General features: G+C 45.5%; 6 non-coding genes across 6 annotated transcripts; 5 read left to right on the top strand and 1 right to left on the bottom strand.

Moving 5' to 3' along the window:
* Positions 1–1,606: 1,606 nt before the first annotated feature.
* On the bottom strand, positions 1,607–1,678 carry trnag-ucc (transfer RNA glycine (anticodon UCC)). The gene has a single exon. It is a non-coding gene; the product is annotated as a tRNA-Gly (tRNA).
* Positions 1,679–1,774: 96 nt separating this feature from the next.
* Positions 1,775–1,847, top strand: trnav-aac (transfer RNA valine (anticodon AAC)). The gene has a single exon. It is a non-coding gene; the product is annotated as a tRNA-Val (tRNA).
* Positions 1,848–4,573: 2,726 nt separating this feature from the next.
* On the top strand, positions 4,574–4,646 carry trnav-aac (transfer RNA valine (anticodon AAC)). The gene has a single exon. It is a non-coding gene; the product is annotated as a tRNA-Val (tRNA).
* A 4,080-nt stretch (positions 4,647–8,726) lies between these two features.
* On the top strand, positions 8,727–8,799 carry trnav-aac (transfer RNA valine (anticodon AAC)). Its single transcript has one exon. It is a non-coding gene; the product is annotated as a tRNA-Val (tRNA).
* A 2,717-nt stretch (positions 8,800–11,516) lies between these two features.
* Positions 11,517–11,589, top strand: trnav-aac (transfer RNA valine (anticodon AAC)). Its single transcript has one exon. It is a non-coding gene; the product is annotated as a tRNA-Val (tRNA).
* Positions 11,590–14,318: 2,729 nt separating this feature from the next.
* On the top strand, positions 14,319–14,391 carry trnav-aac (transfer RNA valine (anticodon AAC)). Its single transcript has one exon. It is a non-coding gene; the product is annotated as a tRNA-Val (tRNA).
* The last annotated feature ends 2,375 nt before the right edge of the window (positions 14,392–16,766 follow it).

The following is a 16,766-nucleotide window of genomic DNA, read 5'->3' as shown; positions in this document are numbered from 1 at the left end:
TCACCATCTGAATCATGAGTAAGTTATATTTTCCTTTTTTTCCTGTATTTCTCGTTTATAATTTATTTTCATATTTGCACTATATTTCTTATTTTATATATATTTATACTACTTGAAAAGCGGTTTACTGTACTTCCAACTTCTTAATATCATTACAGTTCTACTGTCCTGCATATCCTACTATTCTGTTTTTTTATAGAGTTTCTCTATTACTATAAGATATTATTAAAGTTATTCATGTGTGTGTATGAGGAAAAGAGAGTGTGTGTTTATGTATGTTGTGTCTACTTGCCCGCCCTTGACTGCACGAGTGTGTGTGTGTGTGTTTTTAGCACTCCTCAGCTCGTACACTTCTTTTTGACTTTTTTTTGACTATTACTGCTCTTAAATTGCTCGTAATTCCAATCTGTCAATGTCCGCCTAATCCCGCTTCTATGTGTCTAGGTGCCCGTTTTTCCTTCTTCTCCCTTATGTTTATTTTATGACATTTTTTATGCACAACAGCAGATTTCCTTCTTTTGTGCTTTTGTAGCAAAGCAGTTAACATTTGCTTACAAAATGAAAGGGAGTCTCTGGTTTTCCACAGAAAATGGAAGCCTGGCTCTTTCGTTGCTCAATAAGACTGTGTGCGTGACTGGGAAATTTTCCATAAAGTACTGGTCGCCAAGTTCACCTATCAGCAAGAGGTCTACGCCCGAAAAAGGCTCGGAGCGGTTTCCCTTCCATTGAGCTTTTGTAGCAAGGCAGATAACAGCTGCTTGCAAAATCACGGGCAGTCTCTGCTTTTCCACTGAATGTGGAAGCCTGGCTCTTTCCTTCATCAAGAAGACAAGAGTAATGATGCGCTTGAGAAGAGGTAGCGACTTGTAATTCCCCACCTCCAAGCCGGAAAACGCAATGCAAACGCACCCTCAACTTGAAATCGCCATTCGTCAACAGTGGGAAGTCTTCTCATCTACCAGTTCCTTCCCTGTTCACCGAGTGACGTCGAGTCGGCATGACGGATTCAGAACTCACAAAGTGGCACTGACCTCGGTCTTTATTTGCTTTAGATCAGGGTTGTCCAGTCTTCTCCAGAATGGGCCAGTGTGGTTGCAGGTTGTCATTCTAACCAAGCAGAAGCCACACTTTAGTCTATTGAAAGCCAAGATCAGCGGATCCAACAATTGGAATCAGGTGTGGCTCCTGCTAGATTGGAACGAAAAGCTGAAGATTGGACAACGCTGCTTAAGACCAATCAGCATATAGACATATTTGCTTGTCAAATATAAAACATTGACTATATAGATGGCTGATTGTGAAAAATGTACACCTCTCATCACAGTTTGCATGCTAGCTTGTCGCTAACAAAAGACAGACACGGAGAGACGGCATTTTCTAACATTTTCGCCCCTGTTCACGGGTCAAACGTGCCCTGTTGGATAATGGTGTGCTTACAAACAGCAAAGAAGCACTAAGAATTCAAGTGGGAAGCAGAAAGAGTTGTGGGAGGCCTGCAGAGAAGCCTATGGCACATTCTCTTGACCCATTAATTTTTAGGTAGGTGATTCCTTCTTTTTGTGCCAACTACCATAAAGCAGCTCCAGAGGCTCCGAGTTAGAATCCGTGCATTGGCCGGGAATCAAACCCGGGTCAACTGCTCGGAAGGCAGCTATGCTCACCTCTATACCACCAATGCCACACTAGGCGGTTCAACCCTGCTGCACAAAAGTTTAAGTATGTGCTCTTCTCATCAGCAGACTGTAGGGAAGAGTCGACTAATACCTTTGTCATGGTTTCTGTAGTGTAGTGGTTATCACGTTTGCCTAACACGCAAAAGGTCCCTGGTTCGAGACCGGGCAGAAACAAGCTAGCAATTTTGAACTTTGCTTTAATAACTGACCGGTTGTCATCACTGTAGGATCAGCTCCTCCAGGAACAGCCGGAAAGCGACACCTTGGACAGAGCAGATTTCCTTCTTTTGTGCTTTTGTAGCAAAGCAGTTAACATTTGCTTACAAAATGAAAGGGAGTCTCTGGTTTTCCACAGAAAGTGGAAGCCTGGCTCTTTCGTTGCTCAATAAGACTCTGTGCGTGACTGGAAAATTTTCCATAAAGTACTGGTCGCCAAGTTCACCTATCAGCAAGAGGTCTACGCCCGAAAAAGGCTGGGAGCGGTTTCCCTTCCATTGAGCTTTTGTAGCAAGGCAGATAACAGCTGCTTGCAAAATCACGGGCAATCTCTGCTTTTCCACTGAATGTGGAAGCCTGGCTCTTTCCTTCATCAAGAAGACAAGAGTACTGATGCGCTTGACACGAGGTAGCGACTTGTAATTCCCCACCTCCAAGCCGGAAAACGCAATGCAAACGCACCCTCAACTTGAAATCGCCATTCGTCAACAGTGGGAAGTCTTCTCATCTACCAGTTCCTTCCCTGTTCACCGAGTGACGTCGAGTCGGCATGACGGATTCAGAACTCACAAAGTGGCACTGACCTCGGTCTTTATTTGCTTTAGATAAGGGTTGTCCAGTCTTCTCCAGAATGGGCCAGAGTGGTTGCAGGTTGTCATTCTAACCAAGCAGAAGCCACACTTTAGTCTATTGAAAGCCAAGATCAGTGGATCCAACAATTGGAATCAGGTGTGCCTCCTGCTAGATTGGAACGAAAAGCTGAAGATTGGACAACGCTGCTTAAGACCAATCAGCATATAGACATATTTGCTTATTAAATATAAAACATTGACTATATAGATGGCTGATTGTGGAAAATGTACACCTCTCATCACAGTTTGCATGCTAGCTTGTCGCTAACAAAAGACAGACACGGAGAGACGGCATTTTCTAACATTTTCGCCCCTGTTCACGGGTCAAACGTGCCCTGTTGGATAATGGTGTGCTTACAAACAGCAAAGAAGCACTAAGAATTCAAGTGGGAAGCAGAAAGAGTTGTGGGAGGCCTGCAGAGAAGCCTATGGCACATTCTGTTGACCCATTTACTTTCAGGTAGGTGATTCCTTCCTTTTGTGCCAACTACCATAAAGTAGCCCCAGAAGCTCCGAGTTACAATCCGTGCATTGGCCAGGAATCAAAGGCAGGTCAACTACTTGGAAGGCAGCTATGCTCACCTCTATACCACCAATGCCATGCTAGGCAATTCAACTCTGCTGAACAAAAGTTTAAGTATGTGCTCTTCTCATCAGCAGACCATAGGCAAGAGCCGAAGCGCAGCTCTGTCATGGTTTCTGTAGTGTGGTGGTTATCACGTTTGCCTAACACTCATCACTGTAGGATCAGGTCCTCCAGGAACAGCCGCAAAGCGACACCTTGGACAGAGCAGATTTCCTTCTTTTGTGCTTTCGTAGCAAAGCAGTTAACATTTGCTTACAAAATGAAAGGGAGTCTCTGGTTTTCCACAGAAAGTGGAAGCCTGGCTCTTTCGTTGCTCAATAAGACTCTGTGCGTGACTGGAAAATTTTCCATAAAGTACTGGTCGCCAAGTTCACCTATCAGCAAGAGGTCTACGCCCGAAAAAGGCTGGGAGCGGTTTCCCTTCCATTGAGCTTTTGTAGCAAGGCAGATAACAGCTGCTTGCAAAATCACGGGCAATCTCTGCTTTTCCACAGAATGTGGAAGCCTGGCTCTTTCCTTCATCAAGAAGAGAAGAGTACTGATGCGCTTGACACGAGGTAGCGACTTGTAATTCCCCACCTCCAAGCCGGAAAACGCAATGCAAACGCACCCTCAACTTGAAATCGCCATTCGTCAACAGTGGGAAGTCTTCTCATCTACCAGTTCCTTCCCTGTTCACCGAGTGACGTCGAGTCGGCATGACGGATTCAGAACTCACAAAGTGGCACTGACCTCGGTCTTTATTTGCTTTAGATAAGGGTTGTCCAGTCTTCTCCAGAATGGGCCAGAGTGGTTGCAGGTTGTCATTCTAACCAAGCAGAAGCCACACTTTAGTCTATTGAAAGCCAAGATCAACGGATCCAACAATTGGAATCAGGTGTGCCTCCTGCTAGATTGGAACGAAAAGCTGAAGATTGGACAACGCTGCTTAAGACCAATCAGCATATAGACATATTTGCTTATTAAATATAAAACATTGACTATATAGATGGCTGATTGTGGAAAATGTACACCTCTCATCACAGTTTGCATGCTAGCTTGTCGCTAACAAAAGACAGACACGGAGAGACGGCATTTTCTAACATTTTCGCCCCTGTTCACGGGTCAAACGTGCCCTGTTGGATAATGGTGTGCTTACAAACAGCAAAGAAGCACTAAGAATTCAAGTGGGAAGCAGAAAGAGTTGTGGGAGGCCTGCAGAGAAGCCTATGGCACATTCTGTTGACCCATTTACTTTCAGGTAGGTGATTCCTTCCTTTTGTGCCAACTACCATAAAGTAGCTCCAGAAGCTCCGAGTTACAATCCGTGCATTGGCCAGGAATCAAACGCAGGTCAACTACTTGGAAGGCAGCTATGCTCACCTCTATACCACGCTAGGCAATTCAACCCTGCTGCACAAAAGTTTAAGTATGTGCTCTTCTCATCAGCAGACTGTAGGGAAGAGTCGACTAATACCTTTGTCATGGTTTCTGTAGTGTAGTGGTTATCACGTTTGCCTAACACGCAAAAGGTCCCTGGTTCGAGACCGGCCAGAAACAAGCTAGCAATTTTGAACTTTGCTTTAATAACTGACCGGTTGTCATCACTGTAGGATCAGCTCCTCCAGGAACAGCCGGAAAGCGACACCTTGGACAGAGCAGATTTCCTTCTTTTGTGCTTTTGTAGCAAAGCAGTTAACATTTGCTTACAAAATGAAAGGGAGTCTCTGGTTTTCCACAGAAAGTGGAAGCCTGGCTCTTTCGTTGCTCAATAAGACTCTGTGCGTGACTGGAAAATTTTCCATAAAGTACTGGTCGCCAAGTTCACCTATCAGCAAGAGGTCTACGCCCGAAAAAGGCTGGGAGCGGTTTCCCTTCCATTGAGCTTTTGTAGCAAGGCAGATAACAGCTGCTTGCAAAATCACGGGCAATCTCTGCTTTTCCACTGAATGTGGAAGCCTGGCTCTTTCCTTCATCAAGAAGACAAGAGTACTGATGCGCTTGACACGAGGTAGCGACTTGTAATTCCCCACCTCCAAGCCGGAAAACGCAATGCAAACGCACCCTCAACTTGAAATCGCCATTCGTCAACAGTGGGAAGTCTTCTCATCTACCAGTTCCTTCCCTGTTCACCGAGTGACGTCGAGTCGGCATGACGGATTCAGAACTCACAAAGTGGCACTGACCTCGGTCTTTATTTGCTTTAGATAAGGGTTGTCCAGTCTTCTCCAGAATGGGCCAGAGTGGTTGCAGGTTGTCATTCTAACCAAGCAGAAGCCACACTTTAGTCTATTGAAAGCCAAGATCAGTGGATCCAACAATTGGAATCAGGTGTGCCTCCTGCTAGATTGGAACGAAAAGCTGAAGATTGGACAACGCTGCTTAAGACCAATCAGCATATAGACATATTTGCTTATTAAATATAAAACATTGACTATATAGATGGCTGATTGTGGAAAATGTACACCTCTCATCACAGTTTGCATGCTAGCTTGTCGCTAACAAAAGACAGACACGGAGAGACGGCATTTTCTAACATTTTCGCCCCTGTTCACGGGTCAAACGTGCCCTGTTGGATAATGGTGTGCTTACAAACAGCAAAGAAGCACTAAGAATTCAAGTGGGAAGCAGAAAGAGTTGTGGGAGGCCTGCAGAGAAGCCTATGGCACATTCTGTTGACCCATTTACTTTCAGGTAGGTGATTCCTTCCTTTTGTGCCAACTACCATAAAGTAGCCCCAGAAGCTCCGAGTTACAATCCGTGCATTGGCCAGGAATCAAAGGCAGGTCAACTACTTGGAAGGCAGCTATGCTCACCTCTATACCACCAATGCCATGCTAGGCAATTCAACTCTGCTGAACAAAAGTTTAAGTATGTGCTCTTCTCATCAGCAGACCATAGGCAAGAGCCGAAGCGCAGCTCTGTCATGGTTTCTGTAGTGTGGTGGTTATCACGTTTGCCTAACACTCATCACTGTAGGATCAGGTCCTCCAGGAACAGCCGCAAAGCGACACCTTGGACAGAGCAGATTTCCTTCTTTTGTGCTTTCGTAGCAAAGCAGTTAACATTTGCTTACAAAATGAAAGGGAGTCTCTGGTTTTCCACAGAAAGTGGAAGCCTGGCTCTTTCGTTGCTCAATAAGACTCTGTGCGTGACTGGAAAATTTTCCATAAAGTACTGGTCGCCAAGTTCACCTATCAGCAAGAGGTCTACGCCCGAAAAAGGCTGGGAGCGGTTTCCCTTCCATTGAGCTTTTGTAGCAAGGCAGATAACAGCTGCTTGCAAAATCACGGGCAATCTCTGCTTTTCCACAGAATGTGGAAGCCTGGCTCTTTCCTTCATCAAGAAGAGAAGAGTACTGATGCGCTTGACACGAGGTAGCGACTTGTAATTCCCCACCTCCAAGCCGGAAAACGCAATGCAAACGCACCCTCAACTTGAAATCGCCATTCGTCAACAGTGGGAAGTCTTCTCATCTACCAGTTCCTTCCCTGTTCACCGAGTGACGTCGAGTCGGCATGACGGATTCAGAACTCACAAAGTGGCACTGACCTCGGTCTTTATTTGCTTTAGATAAGGGTTGTCCAGTCTTCTCCAGAATGGGCCAGAGTGGTTGCAGGTTGTCATTCTAACCAAGCAGAAGCCACACTTTAGTCTATTGAAAGCCAAGATCAACGGATCCAACAATTGGAATCAGGTGTGCCTCCTGCTAGATTGGAACGAAAAGCTGAAGATTGGACAACGCTGCTTAAGACCAATCAGCATATAGACATATTTGCTTATTAAATATAAAACATTGACTATATAGATGGCTGATTGTGGAAAATGTACACCTCTCATCACAGTTTGCATGCTAGCTTGTCGCTAACAAAAGACAGACACGGAGAGACGGCATTTTCTAACATTTTCGCCCCTGTTCACGGGTCAAACGTGCCCTGTTGGATAATGGTGTGCTTACAAACAGCAAAGAAGCACTAAGAATTCAAGTGGGAAGCAGAAAGAGTTGTGGGAGGCCTGCAGAGAAGCCTATGGCTCATTCTGTTGACCCATTTACTTTCAGGTAGGTGATTCCTTCCTTTTGTGCCAACTACCATAAAGTAGCTCCAGAAGCTCCGAGTTACAATCCGTGCATTGGCCAGGAATCAAACGCAGGTCAACTACTTGGAAGGCAGCTATGCTCACCTCTATACCACGCTAGGCAATTCAACTCTGCTGAACAAAAGTTTAAGTATGTGCTCTTCTCATCAGCAGACCATAGGCAAGAGCCGAAGCGCAGCTCTGTCATGGTTTCTGTAGTGTGGTGGTTATCACGTTTGCCTAACACTCATCACTGTAGGATCAGGTCCTCCAGGAACAGCCGCAAAGCGACACCTTGGACAGAGCAGAATTTCCTTCTTTTGTGCTTTCGTAGCAAAGCAGTTAACATTTGCTTACAAAATGAAGGGAGTCTCTGGTTTTGCACAGAAATGGAAGCCTGGCTCTTTCGTTGCTCAATAAGACTCTGTGCGTGACTGGAAAATTTCCATAAAGTACTGGTCGCCAAGTTCACCTATCAGCAAGAGGTCTACGCCCGAAAAAGGCTGGAGCGGTTTCCCTTCCATTGAGCTTTTGTAGCAAGGCAGATAACAGCTGCTTGCAAAATCACGGGCAGTCTCTGCTTTTCCACTGAATGTGGAAGCCTGGCTCTTTCCTTCATCAAGAAGACAAGAGTAATGATGCGCTTGAGAAGAGGTTGCGACTTGTAATTCCCCACCTCCAAGCGGGAAAAACGCAAAGCAAACGCACCCTCAACTTGAAATCGCCATTCGTCAACAGTGGGAAGTCTTCTCATCTACCAGTTCCTTCCCTGTTCACCGAGTGACGTCGAGTCGGCATGACGGATTCAGAACTCACAAAGTGGCACTTACCTCGGTCTTTATTTGCTTTAGATCAGGGTTGTCCAGTCTTCTCCAGAATGGGCCAGTGTGGTTGCAGGTTGTCATTCTAACTAAGCAGAAGCCACACTTTAGTCTATTGAAAGCCAAGATCAGCGGATCCAACAATTGGAATCAGGTGTGGCTCCTGCTAGATTGGAACGAAAAGCTGAAGATTGGACAACGCTGCTTAAGACCAATCAGCATATAGACATATTTGCATATTAAATATAAAACATTGACTATATAGATGGCTGATTGTGAAAAATGTACACCTCTCATCACAGTTTGCATGCTAGCTTGTCGCTAACAAAAGACAGACACGGAGAGACGGCATTTTCTAACATTTTCGCCCCTGTTCACGGGTCAAACGTGCCCTGTTGGATAATGCTGTGCTTACAAACAAAAAAGAAGCACTAAGATTCAAGTGGGAAGCAGAAAGAGTTGTGGGAGGCCTGCAGAGAAGCCTATGGCACATTCTCTGGACCCATTAATTTTTAGGTAGGTGATTCTTTCTTTTTGTGCCAACTACCATAAAGCAGCTCCAGAGGCTCCGAGTTAGAATCCATGCATTGGCCAGGAATTGAACCCGGGTCAACTGATTGGAAGGCAGCTTTGCTCAACTCTATACCACACTAGGCAGTTCAACCCTGCTGACCAAAAGTTTAAGTATGTGCTCTTCTCATCAGCAGACTGTAGGCAAGAGCCGACTCACACCTTTGTCATGGTTTCTGTAGTGTAGTGGTTATCACGTTTGCCTAACATGCAAAAGGTCCCTGTTTTGAGACCGGGCAGAAACAAGCTAGCAATTTTGAACTTTGCTTTAATAACTGACCGGTTGTCATCACTGTAGGATCAGCTCCTCCAGGAACAGCCGGAGAGCGACACCTTGGACAGAGCAGATTTCCTTCTTTTGTGCTTTTGTAGCAAAGCAGTTAACATTTGCTTACAAAATGAAAGGGAGTCTCTGGTTTTCCACAGAAAGTGGAAGCCCTGGCTCTTTCGTTGCTCAATAAGACTCTGTGCGTGACTGGAAAATTTTCCATAAAGTACTGGTCGCCAAGTTCACCCTATCAGCAAGAGGTCTACGCCCGAAAAAGGCTGGGAGCGGTTTCCCTTCCATTGAGCTTTTGTAGCAAGGCAGATAACAGCTGCTTGCAAAATCACGGGCAGTCTCTGCTTTTCCACTGAATGTGGAAGCCTGGCTCTTTCCTTCATCAAGAAGACAAGAGTAATGATGCGCTTGACAAGAGGTTGCGACTTGTAATTCCCCACCTCCAAGCGGGAAAACGCAAAGCAAACGCACCCTCAACTTGAAATCGCCATTCGTCAACAGTGGGAAGTCTTCTCATCTACCAGTTCCTTCCCTGTTCATCGAGTGACGTCGAGTCGGCATGACGGATTCAGAACTCACAAAATGGCACTGACCTCGGTCTTTATTTGCTTTAGATAAGGGTTGTCCAGTCTTCTCCAGAATGGGCCAGTGTGGTTGCAGTTTGTCATTCTAACCAAGCAGAAGCCACACTTTAGTCTATTGAAAGCCAAGATCAGCGGATCCAACAATTGGAATCAGGTGTGGCTCCTGCTAGATTGGAACGAAAGCTGAAGATTGGACAACGCTGCTTAAGACCAATCAGCATATAGACATATTTGCTTATTAAATATAAAACATTGACTATATAGATGGCTGATTGTGGAAAATGTACACCTCTCATCACAGTTTGCATGCTAGCTTGTCGCTAACAAAAGACAGACACGGAAGAGACGGCATTTTCTAACATTTTCGCCCCTGTTCACGGGTCAAACGTGCCCTGTTGGATAATGCTGTGTTTACAAACAGCAAAGAAGCACTAAGAATTCAAGTGGGAAGCAGAAAGAGTTGTGGGAGGCCTGCAGAGAAGCCTATGGCACATTCTGTTGACCCATTTACTTTCAGGTAGGTGATTCCTTCCTTTTGTGCCAACTACCATAAAGTAGCTCCAAGTTACAATCCGTGCATTGGCCAGGAATCAAAGGCAGGTCAACTACTTGGAAGGCAGCTATGCTCACCTCTATACCACCAATGCCATGCTAGGCAATTCAACTCTGCTGAACAAAAGTTTAAGTATGTGCTCTTCTCATCAGCAGACCATAGGCAAGAGCCGAAGCGCAGCTCTGTCATGGTTTCTGTAGTGTGGTGGTTATCACGTTTGCCTAACACTCATCACTGTAGGATCAGGTCCTCCAGGAACAGCCGCAAAGCGACACCTTGGACAGAGCAGATTTCCTTCTTTTGTGCTTTCGTAGCAAAGCAGTTAACATTTGCTTACAAAATGAAAGGGAGTCCTCTGGTTTTGCACAGAAAATGGAAGCCTGGCTCTTTCGTTGCTCAATAAGACTCTGTGCGTGACTGGAAAATTTTCCATAAAGTACTGGTCGCCAAGTTCACCTATCAGCAAGAGGTCTACGCCCGAAAAAGGCTGGGAGCGGTTTCCCTTCCATTGAGCTTTTGTAGCAAGGCAGATAACAGCTGCTTGCAAAATCACGGGCAGTCTCTGCTTTTCCACTGAATGTGGAAGCCTGGCTCTTTCCTTCATCAAGAAGACAAGAGTAATGATGCGCTTGAGAAGAGGTTGCGACTTGTAATTCCCCACCTCCAAGCGGGAAAACGCAAAGCAAACGCACCCTCAACTTGAAATCGCCATTCGTCAACAGTGGGAAGTCTTCTCATCTACCAGTTCCTTCCCTGTTCACCGAGTGACGTCGAGTCGGCATGACGGATTCAGAACTCACAAAGTGGCACTTACCTCGGTCTTTATTTGCTTTAGATCAGGGTTGTCCAGTCTTCTCCAGAATGGGCCAGGTGGTTGCAGGTTGTCATTCTAACTAAGCAGAAGCCACACTTTAGTCTATTGAAAGCCAAGATCAGCGGATCCAACAATTGGAATCAGGTGTGGCTCCTGCTAGATTGGAACGAAAAGCTGAAGATTGGACAACGCTGCTTAAGACCAATCAGCATATAGACATATTTGCATATTAAATATAAAACATTGACTATATAGATGGCTGATTGTGAAAAATGTACACCTCTCATCACAGTTTTGCATGCTAGCTTGTCGCTACAAAAGACAGACACGGAGAGACGGCATTTTCTAACATTTTCGCCCCTGTTCACGGGTCAAACGTGCCCTGTTGGATAATGCTGTGCTTACAAACAAAAAGAAGCACTAAGAATTCAAGTGGGAAGCAGAAAGAGTTGTGGGAGGCCTGCAGAGAAGCCTATGGCACATTCTCTGGACCCATTAATTTTTAGGTAGGTGATTCTTTCTTTTTGTGCCAACTACCATAAAGCAGCTCCAGAGGCTCCGAGTTAGAATCCATGCATTGGCCAGGAATCGAACCCGGGTCAACTGATTGGAAGGCAGCTTTGCTCAACTCTATACCACACTAGGCAGTTCAACCCTGCTGACCAAAAGTTTAAGTATGTGCTCTTCTCATCAGCAGACTGTAGGCAAGAGCCGACTCACACCTTTGTCATGGTTCTGTAGTGTAGTGGTTATCACGTTTGCCTAACATGCAAAAGGTCCCTGTTTTGAGACCGGGCAGAAACAAGCTAGCAATTTTGAACTTTGCTTTAATAACTGACCGGTTGTCATCACTGTAGGATCAGCTCCTCCAGGAACAGCCGGAGAGCGACACCTTGGACAGAGCAGATTTCCTTCTTTTGTGCTTTTGTAGCAAAGCAGTTAACATTTGCTTACAAAAATGAAAGGGAGTCTCTGGTTTTCCACAGAAAGTGGAAGCCTGGCTCTTTCGTTGCTCAATAAGACTCTGTGCGTGACTGGAAAATTTTCCATAAAGTACTGGTCGCCAAGTTCACCTATCAGCAAGAGGTCTACGCCCGAAAAAGGCTGGGAGCGGTTTCCCTTCCATTGAGCTTTTGTAGCAAGGCAGATAACAGCTGCTTGCAAAATCACGGGCAGTCTCTGCTTTTCCACTGAATGTGGAAGCCTGGCTCTTTCCTTCATCAAGAAGACAAGAGTAATGATGCGCTTGACAAGAGGTTGCGACTTGTAATTCCCCACCTCCAAGCGGGAAAACGCAAAGCAAACGCACCCTCAACTTGAAATCGCCATTCGTCAACAGTGGGAAGTCTTCTCATCTACCAGATCTACCAGTTCCTTCCCTGTTCATCGAGTGACGTCGAGTCGGCATGACGGATTCAGAACTCACAAAGTGGCACTGACCTCGGTCTTTATTTGCATTAGATAAGGGTTGTCCAGTCTTCTCCAGATTGGGCCAGTGTCTTTGCAGGTTGTCATTCTAACCAAGTAGAAGCCACACTTTAGTCTATTGAAAGTCAAGATCAGCGGATCCAACAATTGGAATCGGGTGTGGCTCCTGCTAGATTGGAACGAAAAGCTGAAGATTGGACAACGCTGCTTAAGACCAATCAGCATATAGACATATTTGCTTATTAAATATAAAACATTGACTATATAGATGGCTGATTGTGGAAAATGTACACCTCTCATCACAGTTTGCATGCTAGCTTGTCGCTAACAAAAGACAGACACGGAGAGAGACGGCATTTTCTAACATTTTCGCCCCTGTTCACGGGTCAAACGTGCCCTGTTGGATAATGCTGTGTTTACAAACAGCAAAGAAGCACTAAGAATTCAAGTGGGAAGCAGAAAGAGTTGTGGGATGGCCTGCAGAGAAGCCTATGGCACATTCTGTTGACCCATTTACTTTCAGGTAGGTGATTCCTTCCTTTTGTGCCAACTACCATAAAGTAGCTCCGAGTTACAATCCGTGCATTGGCCAGGAATCAAAGGCAGGTCAACTACTTGGAAGGCAGCTATGCTCACCTCTATACCACCAATGCCATGCTAGGCAATTCAACTCTGCTGAACAAAAGTTTAAGTATGTGCTCTTCTCATCAGCAGACCATAGGCAAGAGCCGAAGCGCAGCTCTGTCATGGTTTCTGTAGTGTGGTGGTTATCACGTTTGCCTAACACTCATCACTGTAGGATCAGGTCCTCCAGGAACAGCCGCAAAGCGACACCTTGGACAGAGCAGATTTCCTTCTTTTGTGCTTTCGTAGCAAAACAGTTAACATTTGCTTACAAAATGAAAGGGAGTCTCTGGTTTTGCACAGAAAATGGAAGCCTGGCTCTTTCGTTGCTCAATAAGACTCTGTGCGTGACTGGAAAATTTTCCATAAAGTACTGGTCGCCAAGTTCACCTATCAGCAAGAGGTCTACGCCCGAAAAAGGCTGGGAGCGGTTTCCCTTCCATTGAGCTTTTGTAGCAAGGCAGATAACAGCTGCTTGCAAAATCACGGGCAGTCTCTGCTTTTCCACTGAATGTGGAAGCCTGGCTCTTTCCTTCATCAAGAAGACAAGAGTAATGATGCGCTTGAGAAGAGGTTGCGACTTGTAATTCCCCACCTCCAAGCGGGAAAACGCAAAGCAAACGCACCCTCAACTTGAAATCGCCATTCGTCAACAGTGGGAAGTCTTCTCATCTACCAGTTCCTTCCCTGTTCACCGAGTGACGTCGAGTCGGCATGACGGATTCAGAACTCACAAAGTGGCACTTACCTCGGTCTTTATTTGCTTTAGATCAGGGTTGTCCAGTCTTCTCCAGAATGGGCCAGTGTGGTTGCAGGTTGTCATTCTAACTAAGCAGAAGCCACACTTTAGTCTATTGAAAGCCAAGATCAGCGGATCCAACAATTGGAATCAGGTGTGGCTCCTGCTAGATTGGAACGAAAAGCTGAAGATTGGACAACGCTGCTTAAGACCAATCAGCATATAGACATATTTGCATATTAAATATAAAACATTGACTATATAGATGGCTGATTGTGAAAAATGTACACCTCTCATCACAGTTTGCATGCTAGCTTGTCGCTAACAAAAGACAGACACGGAGAGACGGCATTTTCTAACATTTTCGCCCCTGTTCACGGGTCAAACGTGCCCTGTTGGATAATGCTGTGCTTACAAACAAAAAGAAGCACTAAGAATTCAAGTGGGAAGCAGAAAGAGTTGTGGGAGGCCTGCAGAGAAGCCTATGGCACATTCTCTGGACCCATTAATTTTTAGGTAGGTGATTCTTTCTTTTTGTGCCAACTACCATAAAGCAGCTCCAGAGGCTCCGAGTTAGAATCCATGCATTGGCCAGGAATCGAACCCGGGTCAACTGATTGGAAGGCAGCTTTGCTCAACTCTATACCACACTAGGCAGTTCAACCCTGCTGACCAAAAGTTTAAGTATGTGCTCTTCTCATCAGCAGACTGTAGGCAAGAGCCGACTCACACCTTTGTCATGGTTTCTGTAGTGTAGTGGTTATCACGTTTGCCTAACATGCAAAAGGTCCCTGTTTTGAGACCGGGCAGAAACAAGCTAGCAATTTTGAACTTTGCTTTAATAACTGACCGGTTGTCATCACTGTAGGATCAGCTCCTCCAGGAACAGCCGGAGAGCGACACCTTGGACAGAGCAGATTTCCTTCTTTTGTGCTTTTGTAGCAAAGCAGTTAACATTTGCTTACAAAATGAAAGGGAGTCTCTGGTTTTCCACAGAAAGTGGAAGCCTGGCTCTTTCGTTGCTCAATAAGACTCTGTGCGTGACTGGAAAATTTTCCATAAAGTACTGGTCGCCAAGTTCACCTATCAGCAAGAGGTCTACGCCCGAAAAAGGCTGGGAGCGGTTTCCCTTCCATTGAGCTTTTGTAGCAAGGCAGATAACAGCTGCTTGCAAAATCACGGGCAGTCTCTGCTTTTCCACTGAATGTGGAAGCCTGGCTCTTTCCTTCATCAAGAAGACAAGAGTAATGATGCGCTTGACAAGAGGTTGCGACTTGTAATTCCCCACCTCCAAGCGGGAAAACGCAAAGCAAACGCACCCTCAACTTGAAATCGCCATTCGTCAACAGTGGGAAGTCTTCTCATCTACCAGATCTACCAGTTCCTTCCCTGTTCATCGAGTGACGTCGAGTCGGCATGACGGATTCAGAACTCACAAAGTGGCACTGACCTCGGTCTTTATTTGCATTAGATAAGGGTTGTCCAGTCTTCTCCAGATTGGGCCAGTGTCTTTGCAGGTTGTCATTCTAACCAAGTAGAAGCCACACTTTAGTCTATTGAAAGTCAAGATCAGCGGATCCAACAATTGGAATCGGGTGTGGCTCCTGCTAGATTGGAACGAAAAGCTGAAGATTGGACAACGCTGCTTAAGACCAATCAGCATATAGACATATTTGCTTATTAAATATAAAACATTGACTATATAGATGGCTGATTGTGGAAAATGTACACCTCTCATCACAGTTTGCATGCTAGCTTGTCGCTAACAAAAGACAGACACGGAGAGACGGCATTTTCTAACATTTTCGCCCCTGTTCACGGGTCAAACGTGCCCTGTTGGATAATGCTGTGTTTACAAACAGCAAAGAAGCACTAAGAATTCAAGTGGGAAGCAGAAAGAGTTGTGGGAGGCCTGCAGAGAAGCCTATGGCACATTCTGTTGACCCATTTACTTTCAGGTAGGTGATTCCTTCCTTTTGTGCCAACTACCATAAAGTAGCTCCGAGTTACAATCCGTGCATTGGCCAGGAATCAAAGGCAGGTCAACTACTTGGAAGGCAGCTATGCTCACCTCTATACCACCAATGCCATGCTAGGCAATTCAACTCTGCTGAACAAAAGTTTAAGTATGTGCTCTTCTCATCAGCAGACCATAGGCAAGAGCCGAAGCGCAGCTCTGTCATGGTTTCTGTAGTGTGGTGGTTATCACGTTTGCCTAACACTCATCACTGTAGGATCAGGTCCTCCAGGAACAGCCGCAAAGCGACACCTTGGACAGAGCAGATTTCCTTCTTTTGTGCTTTCGTAGCAAAACAGTTAACATTTGCTTACAAAATGAAAGGGAGCCTCTGGTTTTCCACAGAAAATGGAAGCCTGGCTCTTTCGTTGCTCAATAAGACTCTGTGCGTGACTGGAAAATTTTCCATAAAGTACTGGTCGCCAAGTTCACCTATCAGCAAGAGGTCTACGCCCGAAAAAGGTTGGGAGCGGTTTCCCTTCCATTGAGCTTTTGTAGCAAGGCAGATAACAGCTGCTTGCAAAATCACGGGCAGTCTCTGCTTTTCCACTGAATGTGGAAGCCTGGCTCTTTCCTTCATCAAGAAGACAAGAGTAATGATGCGCTTGACAAGAGGTTGCGACTTGTAATTCCCCACCTCCAAGCGGGAAAACACAAAGCAAACGCACCCTCAACTTGAAATCGCCATTCGTCAACAGTGGGAAGTCTTCTCATCTACCAGATCTACCAGTTCCTTCCCTGTTCATCGAGTGACGTCGAGTCGGCATGACGGATTCAGAACTCACAAAGTGGCACTGACCTCGGTCTTTATTTGCATTAGATAAGGGTTGTCCAGTCTTCTCCAGATTGGGCCAGTGTCTTTGCAGGTTGTCATTCTAACCAAGTAGAAGCCACACTTTAGTCTATTGAAAGTCAAGATCAGCGGATCCAACAATTGGAATCGGGTGTGGCTCCTGCTAGATTGGAACGAAAAGCTGAAGATTGGACAACGCTGCTTAAGACCAATCAGCATATAGACATTTTTGCTTATTAAATATAAAACATTGACTATATAGATGGCTGATTGCGGAAAATGTACACCTCTCATCACAGTTTGCATGCTAGCTTGTTGCTAACAAAAGACAGACACGGAGAGACGGCATTTTCTAACATTTTCGCCCCTGTTCACGGGTC

This window comes from Ictalurus punctatus, unplaced genomic scaffold (genome assembly GCF_001660625.3).
Source record: "Ictalurus punctatus breed USDA103 unplaced genomic scaffold, Coco_2.0 Super-Scaffold_100056, whole genome shotgun sequence".
Lineage (NCBI taxonomy): Eukaryota > Metazoa > Chordata > Actinopteri > Siluriformes > Ictaluridae > Ictalurus > Ictalurus punctatus.
The sequence above is the reverse complement of the archived record's forward strand: the minus strand, read 5'-3'. Positions and strand labels throughout refer to the sequence as shown.